This window comes from Macrobrachium rosenbergii, chromosome 16 (assembly GCF_040412425.1).
Source record: "Macrobrachium rosenbergii isolate ZJJX-2024 chromosome 16, ASM4041242v1, whole genome shotgun sequence".
Lineage (NCBI taxonomy): Eukaryota > Metazoa > Arthropoda > Malacostraca > Decapoda > Palaemonidae > Macrobrachium > Macrobrachium rosenbergii.
Window position 1 is genome coordinate 42,857,635 of NC_089756.1, and position 25,353 is coordinate 42,882,987.

General features: G+C 36.5%; 1 protein-coding gene across 3 annotated transcripts in view; it reads left to right on the plus strand.

Moving 5' to 3' along the window:
* LOC136847376 (vang-like protein 2) overlaps positions 1-25,353 on the plus strand; it is a 395,295-nt gene that overhangs the window by 213,920 nt on the left and 156,022 nt on the right. The window contains exon 1 of one of the 3 annotated variants that reach the window (XM_067119004.1): positions 22,099-22,425. The exons of the other annotated variants lie outside the window; for them this stretch is intronic. The gene's annotated coding sequence lies outside the window, so the exon portion shown is untranslated. Of the gene's footprint in view, positions 1-22,098; positions 22,426-25,353 lie in introns of those variants that run through there. 3 annotated transcript variants of the gene reach the window in all.

The following is a 25,353-nucleotide window of genomic DNA, read 5'->3' on the forward strand; positions in this document are numbered from 1 at the left end:
AATTTTTTGTCAAACGCATCGGCTCTGGATGGACGGAAGTTTGAGAAATGTTTCGTCACAGTTTTTCCGAAATTTTGCAGCATGTAAAATTTTCTTTCAGTTTTGATATAAATGATAGATTTCACTCTTATAACTCATTTTTTTGTATAAAATTAGTGTGTTTTTGCATTTAGATAAATTATAAATATGACAAAATCCTGGTAAGTTTCATGGCTTACTGACATTTTACCACACACATATATATATACAGTATATTTATATTTATATATATACAGTGTATTTATATTTATATATATATACAGTATATGTGTGTGTTCCCATAATCTTTAATATCATGTTATAGAAGAAATTGTTAGTTTTCTGTAGACATGGCAAGATGTAACATCATGTTATAGAAGAAATTGTATTTCTGTAAACATAAATTTTTTTTTTTCCAAGTTATTTAATGAAAATATCTTTCTTAGTGTATAGTATGTAATTCCATGTTGTTATTTAATGCTAATCATATATATATATATATATATATATATATATATATATATATATATATATATATATATATATATATAATTTTTATATCCGACAACTAGGAGAAAGGTATTCTTGCCACAAATGCGTCCATTCTTGCCAAGATGCCAGAAAATGTGTCCTTAAAATTCTCTCTGCTATCATAAAGTTAATTACTCTCATAAATACAAACTGGAAAAAAGGTGCTAATTATATTTGCTATACTCCCATTCACTCTGCTTCATCTACAGCGCTCACATTCAAGTCTATGAAATGTCTATTGATCAAGAAATGGTTCATTGATCATCATTCCTTGCTGTTCGCTTTAATCATTCGTTGCTGTTCGCTTTACCTTATCATTTGTTTTCGAAGTCATTCGTTGGCTGTTCACTTTACCTCCCCATCATTCGTTGCTGTTCGCTTTACCTCCCCATCATTCGTTGGCTGTTCGCTTTACTTCCCCATCATTCGTTAGCTGTTCACTTTACCTCCCCATCATTCATTGCTGTTTGTTTTACTCCCCATTCGTTAGCTGTTGGCTTTACCTCCCCATCATTCGTTTCGTTGGCTGTTCACTTTATCATTCTCCCTTTACCTCCCCATCATTCGTTGGCTGTTTGTTTTTGGCTGTTCATCCCCCCACCATTCGTTAGCTGTTGGCTTTACCTCCCCATCATTTGTTGCTGTTAGCTTTACCTCCCCATCATCCTTTGGCTGTTTTACTTTGTTAGCTGTTGGCTTACCTCCCCATCATTTGTTCATTTACCTCCCCATCATTCTTTGGCTGTTTGCTTTACCTCCCCATCATTCTTTGGCTGTTTGCTCTACCTCCTCATCATTCATTACTGTTCTCGTTACCTCTCCATCATTCGTTGGCTGTTTGCTTTACTTCCTCATCATTCGTTGCTGTTCACTTTACCTCATCATTCATTGGCTGTTCACTTTATCCCCCCATCAGTTGCTGTTCGCTTTACCTCCCCATCATTCATTGGCTGTTCGTTTTACCTCCCCATCATTTGTTGGTGTTTGCTTTATCTCCCCATCATTCGTTGCTGGTTCACTTCACCTCCCCATCATTCGTTGGCTCTTTGTTTTACCTCCCATCATTCGTTGCTGTTTACTTTACCTTTCCATCATTCGTTGGTTGTTCACATTACCCTCCCACAAATCGTAGGCTATTCGTTTCACCACCTCCTCAAATAGTTTCGCTAGTTTCACATCCAGTAATTTTCATCAGTTCAAAGTTTTAAGTAGAACTTTGTGTTAATAATATGTTGAAAGTTGCATGTTTATTTTAATATTTAGTGTGATTTGTTCCAATCTGTGTCAAAATATATGAAAAATACTTATCAAAACGTTCTGCATGAAATATGCATCCCAAACCCATTTCAAGATGTTGACTTCGGCCACTGTGCCATTTACTTTTCGACTTGAGAATACGTTTTTTTTTTTTTTTTACGTCTCTCACCACGGTAATATTATTAACAGACATAGCATATATTCTTTGGACATATTTGGCTTCGTAAATAAGATTTCGTTGGGACTCACTAAATAATTATATGCAACATAACAACGCTTTTACCAGATTAAAAAAGATAGAGTATAATCATCAACTTTTAACAGCGAAGGGATGATTGCTATAACTTTTCTCAGTAATGAACTTGTACTATGTTGTGATAATCATTTCATTACTAAGGGCCAAGTAGACAGCTTTTATGCTAAAGAAAACGCTACTATGCGCAATAAAGTTACTGTAATAGCTAATGATTAAATAATAGTATTTCATCATTTGGAACCCACCGCAAATAAAAGTTGATAAAGACCTTTAACAGCTATACACCCCTGGACGCTAAACCGCGGGTATAAAAATATATAATATATTCTTGTTGTTCAAGCTTCGTTGTCCAATGTACAACTGGAGCATTCAAACGAAAAATAGTTGCATGCGACAACATCCAGTGTTTGGGTCAGAAAAGAGCGCTGGTGATTCCTATTTAGGCTACGAGGAAGCATTGTGACGCAGACGAGGAATATTATCGTTTATTCTGAGGGCATTAAATTTTATTCGCTGTGCGTCCAGCAGATTGCAATGGCTCTTATCCGCAACATGCGAGCTTTGTATTATTTCTTAGTTTTGAAATATGATTATTGGGTGGAAGTATGATATTTTTACGATACAGTTTTGTTTTGACCACGGAGTTGTATTTATGGATACGTCCTTCTTTTTATACAGAAATACCTGATCCTCTCTCTCTCTCTCTCTCTCTCTCTCTCTCTCTCTCTCTCTCTCTCTCTCTCTCTCTCTCTCTCATTGATTCCCCCACGCAAGTCGCTTTGAGTTTAGAATCTTTATATCAGCAGCGCTGATTACTCTGAATGCGAGACAACAAACGTTGTCCTCTAGCATTCGAAGAAATGCTGTAGCCTCATTGTGGAAAACATTAAATCATATCAAGAATTTATTATCGAGGTTTTAAGACATAAATAACATTTAGGATGTGAGAAGAAACCTGAATTTCACCCAAAATATTGTTTGTGACAGCACCTTTCTCAGCACCTTTTTACCCCCAGGGTACAGACTGGGCTGTAATTAGATGGTACGTGCTGTGCTCATGCGCAGTGCATTATTAGCGAAGGGCGTTCCTTGCAATCATGATCGTAAGTGCCTGTTATGAAAGAGTCGAGAGGCGAAATTTTGCACTACATTTCGGAAATTAACATGGGTCTGGATCCAGGCACTTTGAACTTTGCTATTGCGGGTAATCTGTCTGGGGTATTTGTGAATACATTTTCATCTTTTAGTAGGTTCTCTCTCTCTCTCTCTCTCTCTCTCTCTCTCTCTCTCTCTCTCTCTCTCTCTCTCTCTCTATATATATATATATATATATATATATATATATATATATATGTATATATATATATATATATATATATATATATATATATATATATATATATATATATATATATATATATATATATATATACATATAAGATTGCCCATAATATTTCTATATATATAGTTATAGGACTGTAAAACGCTTCTCCTGAAAAATCATTTTGGATATAATGTGTGCATATATATATTATCGTGCATTATTTTCTTGTTTTGATACAAAAACATTCCATCATTCTTGTTTGCTCTTGGCTTGTGTCTTATAATGACATTATCTCCAAGCTTTCTCTCGTGGAATTCCAGTTCGAATTATGGCACTCGACCAGTCGCGAAGTAGAGGATTAGGCCAACTAGAGATGACCGCGTCGGATAAGCCTTCCCCAGAGCTGTTTCTGCTGGAGGGACCCGCCCTTGGAGGGCGATCGTCCCTCTCGAAGCTTTAAATTAAGGTGCACAGGTCGTCGTCAGCTCATCGATATTCGTAAAAGGCAGGATCTTTCAGAGGCATAACGCGACCTTTTAAGACGACGCCGTAAAAGCCTACGAGAGCACCAGTGGTCTTTATAAGCGCCTTAATGGCCTTAACTGAGGCATGCCGAAAGGTCGTAAAACCCGGAGGTTTGCGGCTTCCAGAACGCTTTTCAGATTTTAAAGAGACCGAGTCATAAAGGATCCGATCCTCCCGGTGCGTCGAAGAGGCCGAGTCGTAAAGGATATGATTCTGCCGATGGCCTGGTCGCCACGACTGCGCCTTTGTTTTGGTCCAGGGGTTCCAATCGGCTTCTGAGGATGCTGATGCCCGGAGGTGACGGTCCTGGTGCTGCCTCCCTCCTTCCCTCCCTCCTTAGGACACCTGCGTTGAATTTTATGACTTCATCTCTCCTTTTATCCCTGCGCGAATCTCCGTTTGTATTGGAGTTCTATTGTGAATGGTCGAAATAAATGGCTCGGTTCAGGCGTAAAATTGCTTGTAACTGTCGTCGGGATTCAAACCCGCTCAAAAGTTATAAGTAATTTGGTTTACTTTATTGGTTGTACTGTACAATGGATTTTCCTTCTCTCTCTCTCTCTCTCTCTCTCTCTCTCTCTCTCTCTCTCTCTCTCTCTCTCTCTCTCTCTCTCTCTCTCTCTCTCATTTTTGTCCAATTTCACACTCTACTCCATTTTAATGGGTGCTCTTCGGTGCCAGAAAGGAATTTCTCGAATTAGTCTCGCTCCAGTAAAATGTTAATTCCATCCATCTTTGCTCTTCTGGTTTGGAAAGAACTATCTTGATATCTGACGTGCAACATTGATTAACTTTTACTTGATAAGCTTTTATGTAAAGAGAGAGAGAGTGTGTGTGTTGAGGGGAGGGTGCCGTTTTGTTGTTAAGGTGCGTATGGTAAACAAGTTTTTTAGGAAGTATTGTTAATGTTATGAAGATATCCTGGGAGAGAGGGGTGACGGTAATTAAGATTCATGCATGTTTTAATTTTAGGTAATTAATATGAAAGAGAGAGAGAGAGAGAGTCAAGGAGGCAAGGTGCCAGCATGCTCTCTGACAGCAATGTTGTTCGAGAGAGAGAGAGAGAGAGAGAGAGAGAGAGAGAGAGAGAGAGAGAGCCAAGACATAAGGTGTTCACATGCTCCCTGAAAGTGAAGTCGTTAATACAATTTACACGCGCGCGCGCGCAAAAGGTTTAAGGTTCGCATATGCTCTCCTAAAGGTTATTAACACTTTACGTAATATCCTTAACGATATGTAAATGATGCACATCTCCGTGATAAGGAAACTGGTTCCCTGATTTATGCCCACATTTTGTCAAAAGCTTGGCTTCGTCTCGAATTGATGATAAAGTAATGTTTCTCTGTGTCGAATGATTGCTTAGGAGTTGAGGCCTCGGTCGCTTGGTTTAATTTAGATTCTTGATAACACTTTGAGGTGTATGAGTTTGCAAAGTATATTTCGTAGTTAAATATTGATGGTATTTTAAATTTTTAGATGTTATCAGCTAAGAGCTGGAGGGTCGATTGGTTTTAAGATAGATACTTGAAAACAGGTTAAGGCGAGTGATTATTTAAAGTTGGAAATTGAGTTTTCGACTCGTGTTCTTCAAAACTGCTCTGTTGTTAAACTATATGTGGATGTTTTTATATGTAAAAGTTTGAGAATTCGTTTTCAGTCATCACTTTTAAGAAAAATGGCTTGACAAACTTTAAGGTTGTGTTCTATCTTGTGATTGGAAATCGAATATTAGACCAATATTGTGTTGCAAAGAAAGCTTCGTAGTTCCACAGTTAATGGTATTTAACAGAGCTAGCTTTATTTTCAGTAGTACCTACTCTCCAAATAGTCATTTACATTTTGTCTTGCAAAACGCGGTTCTGTTACTTCACTGGAATCTGAGTCCCACTTTGTTTATTTATTTAGGCCTGTGGATATAATGGTAGCCTATATGGGTTGTCTGTTCAATAATAATAATAATTATTATTATTAATGGGGGGAATCGTAGAAGCAACGATGAAAACAGAAATTTAATACGATAATAGAACAATAAATTTTCCCCTATACGGAAAAATGATGACGAGTAACTTAGCTACGGGACAAGATATTAATACTGTGTAATGAAGAGTTAGTCTTTGAAGGAAGATATCGTTCGAATAATGACGTGTCATTTTGTATCACGGAATGTTTTTGAGAAGAATTTAGGCTTTTGATCAGCTTCCAAAGTGATTTTTCACATTGTTAACTGGAAGGCAGTTTATGCAGAGAAATTGTTGGCTCTTTTCAGCCATAATATTATTCGCCATGTATTATGGTCACTCCAGCAGTTGTTTACAGCAGCAAACCGATCTTTTGCTGTACCAACGTAATGTACGTTGTCAGTTTTTGGATGATTTTAAATATCACAAATTATGTCTGTCAACTTTGGTTTTAACAGTGTCAGGTACTTTGTAGTTTGATAAAGAGTTCGTATGGTATAGGATTGTTAGTGTTTTTTTTTTAACTCGATCGTTTTACTACCCTTTTGACCGAAACGCTAAGGATGTCCCGGATTCCAGTTGTCCAAAAACCTGCTTCATAGGAGGGTTTTTTTTTTTTTTTTTTTTGTTTGCGAACGAGCTCGCATTCGGGTTCTCCGTTGTGTCACTTTCTTAGTATCTTCTGGCAAAGTAGATTAAGAGTTTGACAGCGGGAAGTGTATGGATATATATGTATATATGTGTGTGGTGTGTAGCCTATATATAATATATATATATGTGTGTGTGTGTGTATTCATTTTTTGAGAGAAGGAGCTTTAGAGGAAAACAAAACAGCCATTGCTATTATATGAATGTATCTTCTGATTCAAATAAGAACCCCTTACATAGAAAAAAAATTTCAGTCTCAGAATATTATTGTGTTCACAGTGTCATTAAAATGAGGTCGACTTCCTTTTAAATATACAACATTATTCACTGAAATTCTTCACGATGCACGTTTTTTATCGATATGGGCTTTCTGTCCTAACCACTCCCGTATTCCCAAAATTTCCCTCCCTTTACAATCAGGACTTCCGAATTATACACCTTTTTAGCATTTATCGTAATAGTTTCAATGTTTGACTCCGAAGATGGTACAGTGAAGAGACTCTCAAAAAAATTTTGAATAATAATAATAATAATAATAATAATAATAATAATAATAATAATAGCAGCAAATCAAGAGAAATGAGATGTTGAAATAAACAAGTTCAGTCCCTGCAATCTTCAATCTCAACCTGTATTCCCCATTATCAGATGAACCCAATGCTTATAAAGCGACTTGTGCTACAAGCACGACGGAGATGAGAGGCATTCCTTGATGTGCTCGTAAACTAGCGACAAGCATCGCGCATTCCACGACAGTATAAAACCAAGAGAGTATGAATAATGAGGCCGTACTTAGCTGGGAGATGTTGTATTTGATTATCTGCGTCTTCGCGTATTCAGTTTGACTTTAGTCTAATCTCCATGCGTTACTCCTTTGGCGCAGGCAGGCTGACTCTCTCTCTCTCTCTCTCTCTCTCTCTCTCTCTCTCTCTCTCTCTCTCTCTCTGGTAAAATGTTCATTTAAGTAATTTAAATCTTTGCGTTCTTTCGCATTAATGAAAGGGAAGTTATAAGATGTTACAGATTCCTTATTTAGATGAAGGTTTTCCTAATCTGAAAATTTGGGACATTTGTTGTGTCCAGTGGGATCCTAAAATTCAGTATGTATGACTGCAGTTACTTAAGGCACACTACTGTTGGCTGTATGTAATGGTGATTCAAGTCTTTTTGCGGGGTGGGCGGGGGCGGGGTTATTAGGGCTTTTCATTATTATAAATAATACGTGATTTATACGTACAGATGTGCCACGGGAAAAATGAAAAACAGGTTGTAAATCCTACCAGTTTCGACTTTAGTTTTTAAGACATCTTCAAGACGCTCTCTTGAAGAAGACAAAAAATGGAGTCGACACCGTTCAGGATTTACACCCTATGTTTCATGTTACGTTGTGGTAAATATGTTATATTCATCACACATACACACACATATATACTGTATATATATAAATATATATATATATATATATATATATATATATATATATATATATATATATATATATATACATATACATACACAAAAAATACACACAGACAAATACACATGTGTGTGTCCATGTTTGTGAGTGTTTGTACGCATGTATGTATGTGTGTTGCATATTCCTTTTACAGCCCAGAGCTCTTCATTGCAATGCAGCCATTAAAATGTTTGTACTGGATTCACCTTCGCTTGCCCTCACCATCATCATCAACCTGTAGAACCAGACCGTGTCCCGCCACTGTGGCTACAACAACAGCAGCCATCATCGGCAACCAGTTTTCATCCCTTTCTGCGATTTTCAACAGATTTGCATTCATTTCGCCGTGCGATTTAATCTCCTCCTCCATCGAATCTTCTTAACGCGTTGTTGTTAATCCGATGTTTGTTGCTTCTTTTCTTTCCGTGGGTATGTTTGACTTCTTGAGCTGATTCGTATGTTCTCTCCCTCCTTTTATTTTCACTCGATATTTTTCAGGTTTTCCTTAGCTCCACGTAGACGGTTACATCATGAGGAAGTTATTTACTTGACCGTTTCTGAAATGGAGTTGCGATACCTGTTTTTGTTTTAATCCTCAACTTTCTTCTAAGAAATATGGTTATCGAAATACGAAGCCCGAACTTGAATGGTTTTAGATTTTCGTATATTCTTTCGTGCAGCTTCAAATCTAATACCAATGTCCAAAGCACGATTGATTGAAGAACCTCATATTTTATTGTCCAAATCTTATCTCTTGTTCAGTATGCCAATCTGCGTCTGTATATTTTTGAATCATTGCTGTTGCAAATGTTGTCTGATGCTGTGATGTTTATCCTTACAGTTATGGTCTGTGTTTATAATTGTAATCGAAAAAACGATGGCTCTCAATTTTTCTATGTAATCTCTGCAGTCTGTATACTTGCTTAGATCTTATGTACGTCCTGTGGGCTTGGGTTATGTATATGGTTGTATTTAAATTAGGAAACAAGAAAACAGACACTGCGGAGTGTTGCAATCCATATTTCATCGTTTTTAAATCAGAGCCTCTGTAAGTCTCCGCATCACTAGATCCTTTAACAGAATGAAACAGTACTCTCCATCTCGGTGAAGAAAAGAATGAAAGAAAGAAAACGAAAGAAACACTGAAGAATAAGAAGAACCAGCAGCGTTTGATGGAAGACCCTCCCAAGCAGGCGATCGTTCCATTGAGTAGGTGCCAACAAGATCGTTAGCGGTAATTGTTGTGTGAGCGCCTCATTTCCTTGCAAATTGCAAGCATCATCGGATGCCTGTTCGGTAACCAGGACTTATAGTCTTCAGAATGGGTCTCTTATCAGAGAGATATCGTCGAGTTGCTCTGCAACGCTTGCTGGGTTGCTCCTCTTGCTAGTTGCTTGATTAAGTATGATACGTTTCTTTTTTGTTTTCCTGTTTCTTCTGGACGTTAATTGACTTTGCTTGCCTTGTGGCTACTCTGCCACTGGTATTTATTCACTTATTTCGGTCCCATGCCCACGTTAAAAGAGGTGTTTTGTAATGGGTTTAAATCCTTGTAATTATGTGTGTGTGTATATGTATATATATATATATATATATATATATATATATATATATATATATATATATATATATATATGTATATATATATATATATATATATGTATGTATTATATGCATACATATATATACACACATAATTAGAAGGATTTAAACCCATTACAAAACACCTCTTTAACGTGGGCTTGGGACCGAAATAAGTGAATAAATACCAGTGGCAGAGTAGCCAAAAAAAAGCCACGTCAATTAACGTCCAAAGGAACAGGAAAACAAAAAGAGAAACATGTATCATACTAATCTATCATCAACTATATATATATATATATATATATATATATATATATATATATATATATATATATATATATATATATATATATATATATATATATATATATACATATATACATACACATACATACATACATACCTACATATACTTGTTGCAGATCATACATGGGTCTCAAGTGTAGTAACGGGTCAAAATGTGGTCCGAGAGCTATTGGAGCGTGAGGCTGCTATATGTTGGAATATTTTCACTGCGTTTAACCTCTGGCGTCTCTTTATTGCGTTATTTTGAATGTACTGCTACATGTAAAGGAGGATATTTTCACTGAACCTGATTTTTTGCTACGTTAGCTGGTTTGAATCAGTTTTTCAAAGAACTTTAGATTTTCCCATCTTGTCTTGAGACAGTTTCCCTGACCCGCTGCGAGGGCTAATCTTCCTGAGATTACTTTGCCTGATCTTTGTCTTTATATTCTTCGAACATTGATATATTTAAATGAATTTTTATTTGCATTTCTTGCGGGATTATTTTATATAATTCGCGCTGCAGTTGGTCATTTCTATCCCCAGCTCTGCAAAGCTGATCAATTTTGGTTATTAAAAAAATAAGCTCTGATGAACTGAACTAGATATGTTGACTGATCATTCGTTGAGAGCACAGTAAATTGCAACTGTAGTTTTTATGACTTAGAACAACGTCTTAACACAATGACTTTGATTTTTGGTAGTTTAATTCGGGCATCATCTTGAGTGTTGGTAATGGAAATATAATTGCAAAAGTGAGTCGTCATAAATATAATTGTAATTTATCAGATCAATTTCAAAAGCAATTGTATTTGAATCATCAGTGAAGTTTTAAGATTTGCACTGATCCGTTGTCATTACAGGATGTCGATACATTCATATCTGTTTAACAGATGCGTTCTTTTTGCATTTTTTCTTATACTTAAGTATTTTTTTTTTCATTTTTCGTTCACTTGCCAGTTAGCCATCGATTAAATTTTGTCATATTTTTTCATGATACTGAATAAGTGATGGATAAAAATCTAAAATATTTTTGTACAAAGAATATGTGGACAGTAAAATTTTGAACGTATCAGGGCAGTTAAGTATAAGCAAGAATAAAGAATGTAAGAAAATAGTATCCTTTATTAACTCTAATGGTGCTGTTAGTCAGGAAGAATTCTAAAATTTAAGCATGCGCAGTAGTAGTTTTCTTGGTGGAAATATTTTTCGTTAAAAGAAAAAAATTACCAAAAAATAAAAATAAATAAAATCAATGAATGCTCAAGACAGAGCAGTCACAGACGGTAGTCAGGTGTCAGGTTTCGAATGTTTTAAGCGCTATCTAGTTGCATGATTCAGGATCTATCGTCACTGTGACTCCTCGTCGATTAACCCGCGCAAGTAGTGAGCAAAATACCTAGCATTTGAATGAGTGCTTTATTGGCATAATAAGATGAGATATTGTTATTCCTTGCACGTCTTGCCACCGTCCCAGTACATATCTCTCGATTTAGGTCGTTCCCAAAAATACAACTTTGGTTTTTCATGCCACTGGTTCAGGGGATTCCAAACAGCTTCCTGTTGCAATGAAACATCTCTAATCCTCCACAAAAATATGTGTAACAGATTAGTGCGGAGGTATTTCCTCCTTCTGATTTCAGCTTAGATAGGGACTATTTATCGCTGGTAGTTGTCGCAAGGACACCGAGTACACGACATGAGCAGCTGAAGGTAGATTAACGCCTTTAGTCTCTGCTCCAAAACTTAGCGGAGAGGGCTCGGAGGATTCCTCCCGGTAAGTCCTTTTTCCTTTGGGCTGTCGGGCTTTGATCACAAAAGGGCTTGGGGGCTTTAAGCTCCCTTTTTCTGCACAAACACCCTCGCCGGGTTGTTTTAATCCGGCCCTTTTCAAATCGGTGCTTTGTTATAGTTGGTTTGTTTCCTGGTTACCATGGAGGCTGATTCTTTGAAATTTTATTTTATTATTACACGCATATTCATGAGAAATATGCATGTAATAGTGAGGAAAGCATTTTCTGATTTTACGAGTTATTTCCGTATTAGTATGGTGGCCGTTTCTTAAAAATTGTATTATTATTATTATTATTATTTTTTCCATAATGTGTAGGCATACAATAGTGGAATGACCATTTCCTGCGCCATACAGACTTGCAGGTTTTAACTTTAGTTCGTGTTTTTCTTACACAAGTTTGTTGGTTAATTTGATTCTTTTTCTTCTTATATAATGAATAAAGATACAAGGTAGTGGCTGTCTTGGAAGTCTATGAACTTGTTCTATTCTCGTCTGAATAGGTTTTGATATAAAATTTTTTTTATTTACTTAAATAAGGGAAGTTAACTGATATTGCGGAGGTTTCAGTATCCCAGAGGCAAATCGAACTTATAATATAAGTAAGGAATATAATATAAGTAAAGAATATAATTCTGTCAGTACCTTTTATTGCGTACATTTCACCTGTCGATAGAATTTCTCAGCAATTATTCTATAGACTTCAAAATAATTTTTTCGGCTTACTTGATCAGACTGAGAAAACCGGCTTCCATTCATGAATATAAATTTCATCAGTGTCATTCTCATTTGCGATCTGTCTTACCTGTCAGGTTTCCTGTAGCTGATTGCGTCCCACCTCTATCGCTCTGCAACGGTACCCTGAACTCAACTACAATAAGATTTCATATCGTAGCGTCATTAGAACCATTTTAGAAACCAGTGAGAACGGTCTGCGGTTGATACGATACGTGTGTGCATTTGCGCGCGCTCTCTTGCTGATTGACGATGGTGCTTTTTTGTCATTTTGTAGTGTTGATTGGCGAATGACTCTAGTTGTCGATATATATATATATATATATAATATATATATATATATATATATATATAATATATATATATATATATATATATATATATATATATATATATATATATATATATATATATATATATATATGAGCTGAAGGGGACGTCATGAACTATTTTTCTATTTATTATAAATAACGCTTCAAGGACGACGTCATAACTATTTTTATATATTTATATATATATATATATATATATATATATATATATGTGTGTGTGTGTGTGTGTATATATGTATATATATATATATATATATATATATATATATATATATATATATATATATACTTGTTATACACATATTTGTATATATATACACACAAATATGTATATTAATGTGTGTGTGAGTATTTTAGTTCTGCTATTACTGATATTTATTCTTCCTCTTCTTGTGTAGAAAATGTTCATAAATCCATCAGGTGATTATATATTGCCTTCTTTTGAGAGATTATGAATTTCATATGATATACACAATTGCAAAGTAGCTCGTGCATGTGGAATATATTTTCATGAATGCATTTGTGTATCCGTAAGTAGGCTAGATAGTTGTCGTTAAAGCGAAGGCATTTTTTGACTGAACGTGCGCGACGAAAGAGATTCCTGCCAATTATGCAGTACACGTTTTGGTACCTGTTTATCGTTGATTCTCGATAATGATAACAGACCATACGATTTTATTCTTTATGCATTTGCCACCGATTATAATTAGGTATTTGAAAGAGGAAATGAAAGTGCCCGTGCACTTGTGTCCTTTGATGAACTGATTTTGTGATCCTGTGAAGGAATTAGATGAGGAAAAGTTGATGCATACTGTATATGTGTGTTCAGCTGATAATAGTGACCCGCTTTGGTGTTGTTTTCACCTTTATTCAAATACATCACAAGGACGCCTTTCCCTTGCCTGAAAATATTTCTGTTATCCCTTCTTTTATCCTTGCTGTTTTCCTTGCCCTGTCACACAAGGATTAGGCAAGAGGGGAAGGATTTTTCCTGGAAGGTTCAAAGGCCAGGGAGAGTATTGTAATCTGCGAATATCCGATAGACATCTTGTTCATTTCCGCAAGGGATTTGTTGTTTGAAGTGTTAAAGGATTATTGGATTGCCATCGTAATCTCTTTGGTAAAGATGCCTACCTCTTGGCATGCGGTAAGTTTGGTTTATCTTCTTAGGAGGTTGGAGTGGTATGCGCATGCGGTGTACATACAGATACATGTATATGTATATGTACATATATATATTTTTTTCCTTTTTTTAATGATAATTTGAAGGCTAGTTGCATAAAGTAGTCATGGGTAAACAATAAGGGTAGGGGAATGAATTCGGAAAATGAAGTTACCGAGCTGATTAATCTAAGAATAAGAGATACAAATAGAGAGACGATTTCTGTGGTGAATGAATTCAATAATTTGTCGATGAGATGAGTATTCTGAAGAGTTTCTGGCTGTAAAGGATCGAAAAGAGGCCGATATGAATGATGCAAGAGTGGAAGAGGTCAGTGCACATTTTAGAATTCTTGTGGAAGCGTCTGCTGAGGCTGAAATGGGGAGGACCGTTAGAAAATTCAAGAATGGAAAGATATCACAAGTTGATGGGGTTCACGCGAGATACCGCGGCATGGCGATGAATAGGAATTGGCAGGGTGAGTATAGGTTATGAAAGGGGCGTCAAGATGAGGAATTGCTGCAAAGGGATGAACAAAAGGAATAATTATCTCTTTGTGTAGGGGTAAAAGTGATAGAGATGGGTGGAAGCCTTATATACAGAGGCGTATTATTACTTCGCGTATACCATGAAAAGTAGGAATAAGTCTTTGACTGAGAGCCTGAAATATAAAGATTGATTGAACAGACCTGTACTTCAAAGATTGATTGAACGGACCTATACTTCTTTAAACACGCCATAAGGTGCATGGATTAAGGGTTTTTGATGAAGGACTTGTGCGAAAAGTTTGAGAGCTGTATGTGGCGAGCGACGACCCAAAAGAAAATAGTAAAAAAAAAAAAAAAAAAAAAAAAAAAAAAAAAAAAAAAAGGTTGATAGAGCTTATAAAGAATGGATGAATATACCGATATAATCTACGTAATGAACGGAATGAGTTCGATGCTACAGCAGTTTAGTTGATATGAGGATAAGTATGTAACCACATTCTGTTGTTACATATACACACACATGCATATATATATATATATATATATATATATATATATATATCCTTCAAATATAAGGCATCGTGTATTACCCCTTCAAAAGAAGGCATACAAAAATGGGAATAAAAGCACGTTAAAAGAAAAAGAAGAAGAAGATATATATATATATATATATATATATATATATATATATATATATATATATATATATATATATATATAATAATGTGTGTGTTTGTATGTAGGTGTATGTCTGGGAACTGGGAATGCTTACGGAAATATATTTACTCTTATACCTGTGCGTGTGTCTGCCCGTTCATGTAAAAGATAATGTCATTCCTGTGAAAGCATAATAAGATATTCTTTTTCTTCGGGCCGTACGTCATTCCGAGTCACGCAACATCAGTTACGTCTTTTTCGTCAGGTGCTGAACACCCATAATAATAGAATTTCCGGTACCTGATATGCTGACAATAGGCCCATGCTAAGCGACATCTACACGCATGCCACAAAGAAAAAGGAAAAAAATAATGATGGCTACACCCTGTAAAAAAGTGTTTTTTTTTATTCCGCGCTCATCTATGTCACTGTCCTTCCAGTGTATGGTACTGGTAACGAAATTAAATTCTTTATGATATGTTTCCTAATTATTATTATTATTATTATTGTTGTTGTTGTTGTTGTTATATTTTTTCATCATTTCGGTGCTGAAATTCTTTATGTTGTGTCATTCAAATAATTGGTTTTATAATTAGTTTTCCTGATTCAAGAATAATTAACGGCTGGCCATTAAAATGAACCTTTGGTATAAAGTGGACGTTTGTTTATGTTTGTGTCTAAAATGTACTCTGAAGTGTGTGTGCTTTTACCGAGGTCTTGCTGTGATATAATACTCAGTGTGATAGTTGTCTTGAATTGCCTTTATTCAGTCATGTTTGTTTTTTCCTTGAACAATCTTTATGTTTCTCGAATTTTTCCTTTTTTCTTATATATATATACATTATATATATGTATATATAAAACATATACACACATACATATACTATATGCATACATATATATATATATGTATGTATGTATGTATATATTTAATGTAAAACAAAAAATAAAAGTATAAAAATCAAAACATGAGCTAAAGGAACAAAGTATACCGAGCTGAAATCATTATTTCATGTTTTGCTTTTTATACTTATTTTTTTCATTAAATGTGTTAAAATACGGAAGAGTAAAAGAATTTAAATTCTTTTCATCAACATGAATTGGAATATAATCTTTCATCAAGAGCAACACTGGCTGGCTTAAGAACAAACTTGCTCACTTCACCAGTTTATATCGTAACGAAGGCAAACAAAAGCAAAGACTCTAGAAAGAATGAAACAGAATAACAGAATAGGAACGTGATTGCTTTAAAACTTGCTATTTTCAGAGGAGTAAGTTTTTCCCAGAGGTAACTAAACCCCTTCCATTGTTATCTGGGAGCCGTTCATTTCCACATGCCATTAGGCGCGTAACCACCATTCCCAAAATACCGCAAGTTCTTCCTTTAACTAAAACAAAGGGAAATGAGACAAAATCGTAGATAAATGTAGAGATAACGGCCGATAATGGGCATCCCAAACAACAGTAATGGTCGGCGACTGATGAAAAGTAAATGGGCTGTTAATGACCCAATGACACCATGAGAACAGACGCGTTCCGTTCCCCGCGGTATCGGGAACGATGAGAGAGAAAGATAAAAATAAAGAAATAGAAAGAATGTTTTGCGTTTTTCTAATACGTACAAGACGTTTGTTAAGTGTGTTTAGTAATAATATCAAAAATATACTTCTATCAGCTCAAGGTCATGTATACAAAGGCAGTTCTGTATGCAAATACAATAGACGGTACAGAAATATAATTAAATAGCTGTGATTAAAATGATAATATTGCTGCGGCAGTTACTTTTTCTTTCCTTCTGTTTGCAGTTTCTCTCTCTCTCTCTCTCTCTCTCTCTCTCTCTCTCTCTCTCTCTCTCTCTCTCTTATCAGTCTTCCTATTTTCTTGCTCTCTTTTTCGCCTATGCTGCTATACTAGCTAGGGGCTAAAAGTTATCCTGGTTCTTCGTGTTTAAGAAAATGTGCTTGGGAAATCACTTTTCATTCACCGACTGGTGCACGTGCCTCATCCTTCGACGGTGCACTATCTCATCCTTCGACGGTGCACGTGTCTTATCCTTCGACGGTGCACGTATCTCATCCTTCGACGGTGCACGTATCTCATCTTTCGACTTTGTGTTGAAGCTCAGACAAAGGGGCTTGTCTGGATTGGTCGGCCGAGTTCAGAGGTCCACACTAGATATGCTTTATCCATCAGTGTCTTACCAATACTTGCAAGCTGGTATATTACCCATTGGTCCGTAATGGCAAAAGGCTGGATTAATCTATACCAGGGGTCTCCAAACTATGGCTCGGAGGCCATATATCTGCCCGCCACTTGATTTCATCCGGCCCGCAGACTAATATTCAAAAGCCATATAAATCTTAGTTTTACCAGTCACAGCCAGTCACTTGAAGCGCAAGTGTAGTTGCATAAAAATATAGCCAGGTATATTTTTGGTTTACTTTGAATAACGCCAACAAGTTTTGTTTTGAGTATATCCATTTATTTTACTTTAGTTTGAAGCAATTAAACATAAGACACTAACGCTTCGTATCTTTTTCCTTTGGCACGCAAGGTGTGCAAAATATGTAATGTGGCCCTCATACTAAAAGGTTTGGAGACCCCTGATATATACCAACCCAACACCCATCGCTTCAGGCCGATATTGCAAGAAGTTCCGTGCTGGCATAAGGCCGTCTGTATATATACCAACCAAAACGCTTCATCATTCACGACGGGTCGCCGTTGTGTAAGGGACTGTGGTGGCATAAAGCCACCTTAATCTGTACCATCCAACCAAAATAGACCCCCTTTTTTTTTTTTACTGGATGCATAAATCCTCGCTGATTGTCTCATTTCCAAGCGACAAAAGCAGGACGGGAACCGCTGATGAGTTTCCATGTTTATTTATGTGGTGACCTCAGAGCGAGGAGCGACCGTCACCCCCTAAAAGGTTTAAAGGAGAAATTGGACTTTTTGCGCCGATCCGCATTAGATAAGGTGTAATGTATTAGCTGGTTTCTTTCTTTAGTCTGTGTGATTACCTGTGATTATAATACTTTCTCACCAATTAGTTGTATTTCCTGAGAGGGGTACTATTGAGAGATACAGTACAATAGTCTCAATAATATTTCCATTTTTTTATAAGTCGAGGATGAACTGTTGCATAAAAACAGAAAAAAATCCAATCTTGTTTCCTAATAATAATAACGACAGTAAAAGTATTAATTCGAATCATTATTTTTTGTCATGTTTTCAGTTATATTTTGTCAGGTATTTTTCTTTTATAAAATGCTATTGGTTCTAAAATAACTGTAACAGAGAGCATTCTTTCAGCGAGAAGCTTCTTTTCACATTTAAGTCTTCCAGTGGGATTCTTCATCTTATATTTCCCTCATTTACCGATTTTGTCATTTATTCTTTTTTTACATCGAACTGTGTCCATTGGAACTTCTTTTCCGCTTTCATATCATCGTTTTTTACTTAGTTTTACCATTTTTTAAGACTTCTGATTAACTTTTCTTTCCTCCTCTGCCATTTCCCTCATGTTTTCTTCACTGATTTTGTCTCACCTGTGAAGGTCATATCTCTCATTTCGTCTCTTTATAATGAGAATTATTATACAGTTGTAGTCCTTTTAATGATCTCATTCCATTTCACTGCCTTTATTTCTCTCATTTCTTTTTTCAACCTTGGGCATGATTGAAATCCACGGGGGAAGCTATAAACTATCGTAGTAACCCCGAATTTATTTTTCTTAGGAGAGATCATTCAAATACTTAGCCGTCACCTTGAAATGAATCATATCATGAACGCCGAAGAGGAAGTGTTGCTGAAATTAATGTAAGTGTCCATGATAGTGCCCTGTCCATGGAGAAAGGTCATAAAACATGTCTGGCAACGAAGAGAGAAAGTATGCTTATCCATTTTATCCAGTGGAAGCTGGATGGATGTTTCCTCCAATGTCTGTTCGTATAACTGCAGAATATTTAAAAATGGTAGAACGGATTTTGATGGCTGATAGGTTGGCTGGACTTATGGATTCGGATCAACCAGCCGGAACGATCTCGATGAAACTTGGCAAATACATTCATTGTCTGACTTGCCGAGACAATTAGCTTTAGCGGGAAATCGATTCAGAGCTGACGAACCGTAATGAAAATTGGCAAATATATTCGTCAGTTGACTTGTCGAGATGATTAACTTTCGCGGGAAATCGACCCAGAGTTGACAAACCGTAATGAAACTTGGCAAAAGTATATTCGTCAGCCGAAATATATTCGCCAGTTGTGAGTTGACAAATTGTAATGAAACTTGGCAAATATATTCGTCAGTTGACTTGTCGAGATGACTGATTTTCGCAGGAAATCGAATCGGCTCAGAGTTGGCAAATTGTAATGAAACTTGGCAAATATATACGTCAGTTGACTTGTCGAGACGATTAACTTTCTCAGGAATTCGGCTCAGAGTTGACAAATTGTTGCCATGGAAATTATCTCGATTCAGAGTTGATTTCTCCAGAAACAATTTCATTTCAAGAGCGTCACTTGGTAGATACATCTGCCAAGTTTCATCGAATTCTCTTCAGTCGTGTATGATATAAATAGCGATAATCGACGGTTTGAAAAGTTTATAGCAGGCGACTTAATTCAGTGGCATTATTATAGTTTCAAAGTTTTGCGTTAATAGAGAGAGAGAGAGAGAGAGAGAGAGAGAGAGAGAGAGAGAGAGAGAGAGAGAATTACCCAATCAAAAAGCTAACGGAGAAACGTTAAACTCTAAAACAAATAAATAAATAAAATGTCGTAGCCGTAATAAGTATTTTTTTTTCATTTCGACATGATTTTGTCCTCCCTAAACTGGGTCTCAAAATAATACCAACTACAAAAAAAAAAAAAAACCGGCATTGAACAGTAACAACATATTGAAGTCATGTCTTCTAAAGTTCATAGTATATAGCCTAAGAGATTATCTTTCAAGAAGATTAAATAATTGGAAAGAAAAGGTATATCGGAAAATAAGCGACGATTCGCACAGAACCCAGTAAGATAAGCTCTTTATGCAAATCATTATTTGACATGAAAGCCAATTAGTCACGGATCATGGCCATATTTTATCCATAATTGAATTCATGAATGATTCTATTGCTTCATAAATTCAAATACATAAAATGTGGGCAGTCTGTTACATCAACACAAAAGCCAAGAGGTAAAATGAAATCTGCATCAGCAGATGATAACTTACTGACAGGTTGCTTGCGTTTGCAAGTTCTCAAATTAATCCAGTATGTCTTGTATTGGGTACACAGGAGTAACCGAATATGCCTTGTACCACTCCAGCAACTTTCAAGGTTATTGTGCATGAGAAGTATTGCCTGGTAATGAATCATATTATGCACGCATGATCCAGTGATATTGGTTTGTATTCAGTCTAGGAAACTCTGAACTTGATAGTTTTTACTATATTTCCTACCATTGAATGCTGCATCTCGGTATTCCTGGTTTGGCAAGTTGAGAGTAGCAGGGATTTGGAAGCTGGGCAAAATGGGAAATCGTGCTGGTGCGGGCTAATGTTATTACATTCCAATCAGATGCGAGTGCGAGATAAGAACAGGCTGATGGCGTCTGGTTATTCGCTTCAGTCACAGATAATTCGAATCAGAATCGAATTTGAGAGATTCTGTTACACAAATGATTCCTGGCACATATCAAGAAGAATTTGTTTTCCCTTAGCAAACGGAATAATAACGTTGGTACCTATCTATGTCCGAAATAAGAAAACAAGAGGAGGAGGAGCACTCGTGAGGTGGGTTACTCCGAGGTGTGTTTTGGGGGAGGGAGGTGGCGGGGAGGGAGGGGAGGGAGGGAGACAACCTTTTGCGTAGCCTGGAGGCACGTCGAGTGGGCTCCTCTGGAACAACTCGCAGGCAGCACCAACTGATATTACGAATGGGATCTATTGAATACCTTCCCTAAACCTGTCCGTATAATATACTGCGATTTCTCAACAAAGATGCATGCTCTTGTAGTATTTCTTGCGAGTTTTGATGAATACTTGGTAAACAGGAATTTCAAATTCAGTAATATTAATGAGCAATTTCTTCAGATAATTTGGCAGCAGTTTCCGCTACGCCGTGCCGGCCGTGGGAAGAAATTGCCACCAGAACTCAAGTTGCCAACGCTGGGTTTTTCTTTGGTTTTAATCCTCACGATGCGATAGCACATTTTTTCGCTCCATCTTTTTTCTCCTTCTAAATCACTGTTCATTTTCTGTATTGCCATTTCTGTTGAAAATCCTGTTTTTCATGTGGCTCTATTACGTATCAGTGGGAATAAATCTACTAAAGTTTATCCCTTAAGGTTAGCACCACCTTCTTGTGGTCAATGTAACCTGAACATCTTTTTTTCCCTACCTATTTTTTAAGGTTTCCCGTATCGCTTTCTCGCTAGCGTTTTGGTGCTGTATGGGCGAACAGATTTTGGCTGATGCTAAGGTTTCAGGAAATCACTGGTGAACGAATTTTGTTGTGACTGAAGAAAACAGATCAATATCCTACTAAATTAGGAATTGTCATTCATATTCTTCTAAGGCAAAGGGTATAAGAAATAAGAAAGAGCAGTCGAGCATCATGAATATTAACATATATCAATTCAGGTATGTGTAATTTTACCATTCAAGTCTCCAGGAAATGTCAGTTGGCAAATGATTATCCACAGTTGAAGGTTAATTTGTTTATGTGAGGGTAAGTCACCATAGCGTATGCAAGTTCATTGCCAAAATTGTACCGTTAAAGTAGAGCATCAAAGCTACGAGACAATGTGTGAAGAGTGATGATCATTGATTTTATCCGTTTCAGGCAAAGCATGGAACATTCATAACGGTTTTTATTAATAAACGTTTCCTCATGTGTTATCGTTTTGTTAAAAGTTATTGTGACAGACACTCAAAACTTGTTGCGTCATGTGAGGCATAAAAAGTGCATCACATGTGTGAAAGCAAAGATATAGCAGTAAATGTTAAATTGAAATCGGGGCGGCAAGAGGAGAGAGGAAGAGAGAGAGAGAGAGAAGGGCAGCTGGGTGCTTTTAAAAAGTCTGCGCAAACCCCCGCCAGACTCATGGGGTCCCGGCATTGTTGGAACATCTCCAGCAGATTATGAGTGAATAGTGTAGAGAGAGGTTGTGTGTACTTGCCTGTCCTGTCATCTTTGTCATAGAATAGGCTTGTCCTCTTGTGCGCACACCCGTGGATACTTGTATGGTGGTGTCTGTGAGATAGCTGGGTTTTGTGATATGAGATCGAGTAAATGAGGAAACATGTAGTCGGTGGATAATGAAAGAAACGTTTAAGCGCGGCCAGGGGCGCCGCGGACCAGTTGTGCAGGAGAGGAGGATTTTCAGCCGCCAAGATGTTTTGGTCCCGCCCTCATGAGAAGCAGGTGAGGAAAAGGGTTCGATAAGCTTTTCATTTTCTTTAAAAGTGTTTAGATAAGGAAAGACGAAACTGCATTTGTCACGCTCGGCCATGGTGATGTTAGCATGCATCCCAGACTAGGTCTGGTTAGTTTGTTCATGGTTTTGGCCAATTAGGATTAACTAATTTTTGATTTTCATATCCCATTTTGGTTTTCATGTTTAGTCCCCCCCTCTGAATGGAAGCATTTTAAAAAATATGGAAAACTTAAGCATATGTTCTTGTCACATTGTAAAGGTTGTTCAATGCCGTAGACCCATTAACAAAACCAATGATTTTTTTTGCATTAAATATACAGTAAGTAATGTTTTGTATTGATTTTCGAGAGAGTAAGTAGTCGATCTTTGCGTTTGAATCCCGCTTTCTTTAGTTCATGCTATGTTAGTGTTACTTCATCATTAAGCTACAGTGTTGACCTTATATCCTTAACATTTTTTATATTTAGATTATGGTGTCCTGATATTTCAATGATAATTGGCTCATGGTATGTGCATTCACAGATGTTCGTACACATTCTGATACAGTAATCAAGTATATGATGTAAATACGCGCATCTAAAGAATGAAACTAATATTTTTTTCAGAAACTTCATGATTTTAATTGACAAGTAAATTACAAGAATTCGTGACAGTTCTTTGCTGGAATGTATATCAAAGTGTGTGTTTGTGTGTGTGTGAGAGAGAGAGAGAGAGAGAGAGAGAGAGAGAGAGAGAGAGAGAGAGAGAGAGAGAGAGAAATAGTCCTACGCGCGGGGTAAATTCGGGAATCTCTCAGATGGGAGGGAATCCCTATCTTGTACTGCATTCAGCCCGGTAATTTTAAATCGAAGTCAGTATTGTGTGTTTGGATTATTATTTATATTTTCATTTCTTTTTTGTCGGTAAACTTGTTTTTAATTTATGAATATCGCTTGTAACCGCGAGAGAGAGGTAGAGGGTAGGGTGTTGGAAGTCAATTTGGCAATACTAGCGTGCATGCGTGTATTGTAATGCCAAAGCATTAAGCTGGTTGGAGATAAAAAAAAATGAACTACCACTTGTTAGAGTAATGTGGAACGGTAATGCAGTGTAATTTCTCTCTCTCTCTCTCTCTCTCTCTCTCTCTCTCTCTCTCTCTCTCTCTCTCTCTCTCTCTCTCGCTCTCCTCTCTCTCTCTCTCTCCGTAATTTCTTTCTTCACATGTAGCTCTGCTCGCTTCTGGAAAACTGAAAATATACGATTATGAAATTATGCGTCAATGTATTTATTGAATTCAAAGTACACGTTTATACCCAGTAAATTGATTGTGCATCATTTTACCAGGAGGCCAGTTATACTTCATAATACCCGAGTTCACCTAACCTTCATCCTTGTAATTCTTCCCGTGCGCATCTATACTTTCCATGTCAATTAGCATACATTTTTATACCGCATTTTCAAAGTGTATACCCAGTATACACTATAAACTATTATCCAGTAACATATCTGAACCCATCTCATCCACTGCTCAGTATAACCAGTTCATCCGGTATACATAATTATATGCAGCTAATCAAGTATGCATCTATACTAAGCTCTTTCAATACGCATCTCTTGTACCCAGCTTATCCATTAACGCGCCAGAGCCGAGGCACATCATAACTAGCTTATCCTCTATAAGTCTTTCTACCCAATCATGGAAAATACATTTATCTTACCCGTGGTTTTGAGCTGGTTCTACTGAGTAGACTTACTTGTTTGATTTGCAAAGAAATATAGTAAGGAAAACTTCTTTACAAGAATATATTCCATTTCAGAATGAATAATATTTCGAAGGAGGGGGTTTGTCCCGTCGATTGAAAAGAGATAAAAGTTTTTATTTTTATAAAATATTGATTAATTTTTGGGAGTCACAATATTTAGTATAACTCATTCTTTAACGGTTATCGAGATATGACATCTAAATTGTATCTCCATATTAATTATATATTTGCATATATTCAAGTGGAGAATCCTGTCATTTTGGTGGGTTTTTCTTATATGTACTCAAAGAGAGATGTGTTAGTGGTGGGGTGGGGCAGAGGCAAGAATGTCTTCGCATTGTACAGATTACCAGGACATGGATCAGCAATTAGGAACTTAATCCTCGCCCCTCTCTCTCTCTCTCTCTCTCTCTCTCTCTCTCTCTCTCTGTGTGTGTGTGTGTGTGTCTCACACACACCCACACACAGTATAGCTTTATCCTTCTGAGCGGTAATTGATAAATGACAGTGTTTAATGTTCATATAATATATATATATATATATATATATATATATATATATATATATATATATATATATATATAGAGAGAGAGAGAGAGAGAGAGAGAGAGAGAGAGAGAGAGAGAGAGAGTTATATAGTGTGTGTGTGTGTGTGTGTGTGCCATTTTAGAATATAATGTAAACTTTTTGAAAAATATTTTATGAGAATAGAGTCTCAGCTTATCTTGAGTGATTTGAATTCGTAGGCCATTGCAAACACGGGTGAGTAGACATTCTAGTCTATTAGTGCTAATAAATTTAAAAAATCAGAAACGCCTTGGAATTTTTGCAACATAGCCTAAGTAAGTATTTCATATTTGTAGCATGCATGCGGACATTTCCCCCTTAACCCTAAAAGCTTGCAGGTTGTAAGTCGTATGTATGTAAATGTTTTTAATGTGTATTTAAGTGTGTGAATAATACATTAATACACAGCAATGTAGCAATTTCATCTCATCTTGCGTCTTTGAAATTTATTACTGAATTATGACAAATCTCCAGTAGATGGATACATTTTGGGGCGAGGAACAACCAAAGCGTATTTATACTTCATTTTGATGTTTCGTCACTTCTCTTTTACTGTTAAAAAAAAAAGCTGATGATGACATTAAAGACACGGAAATAACATGAAAG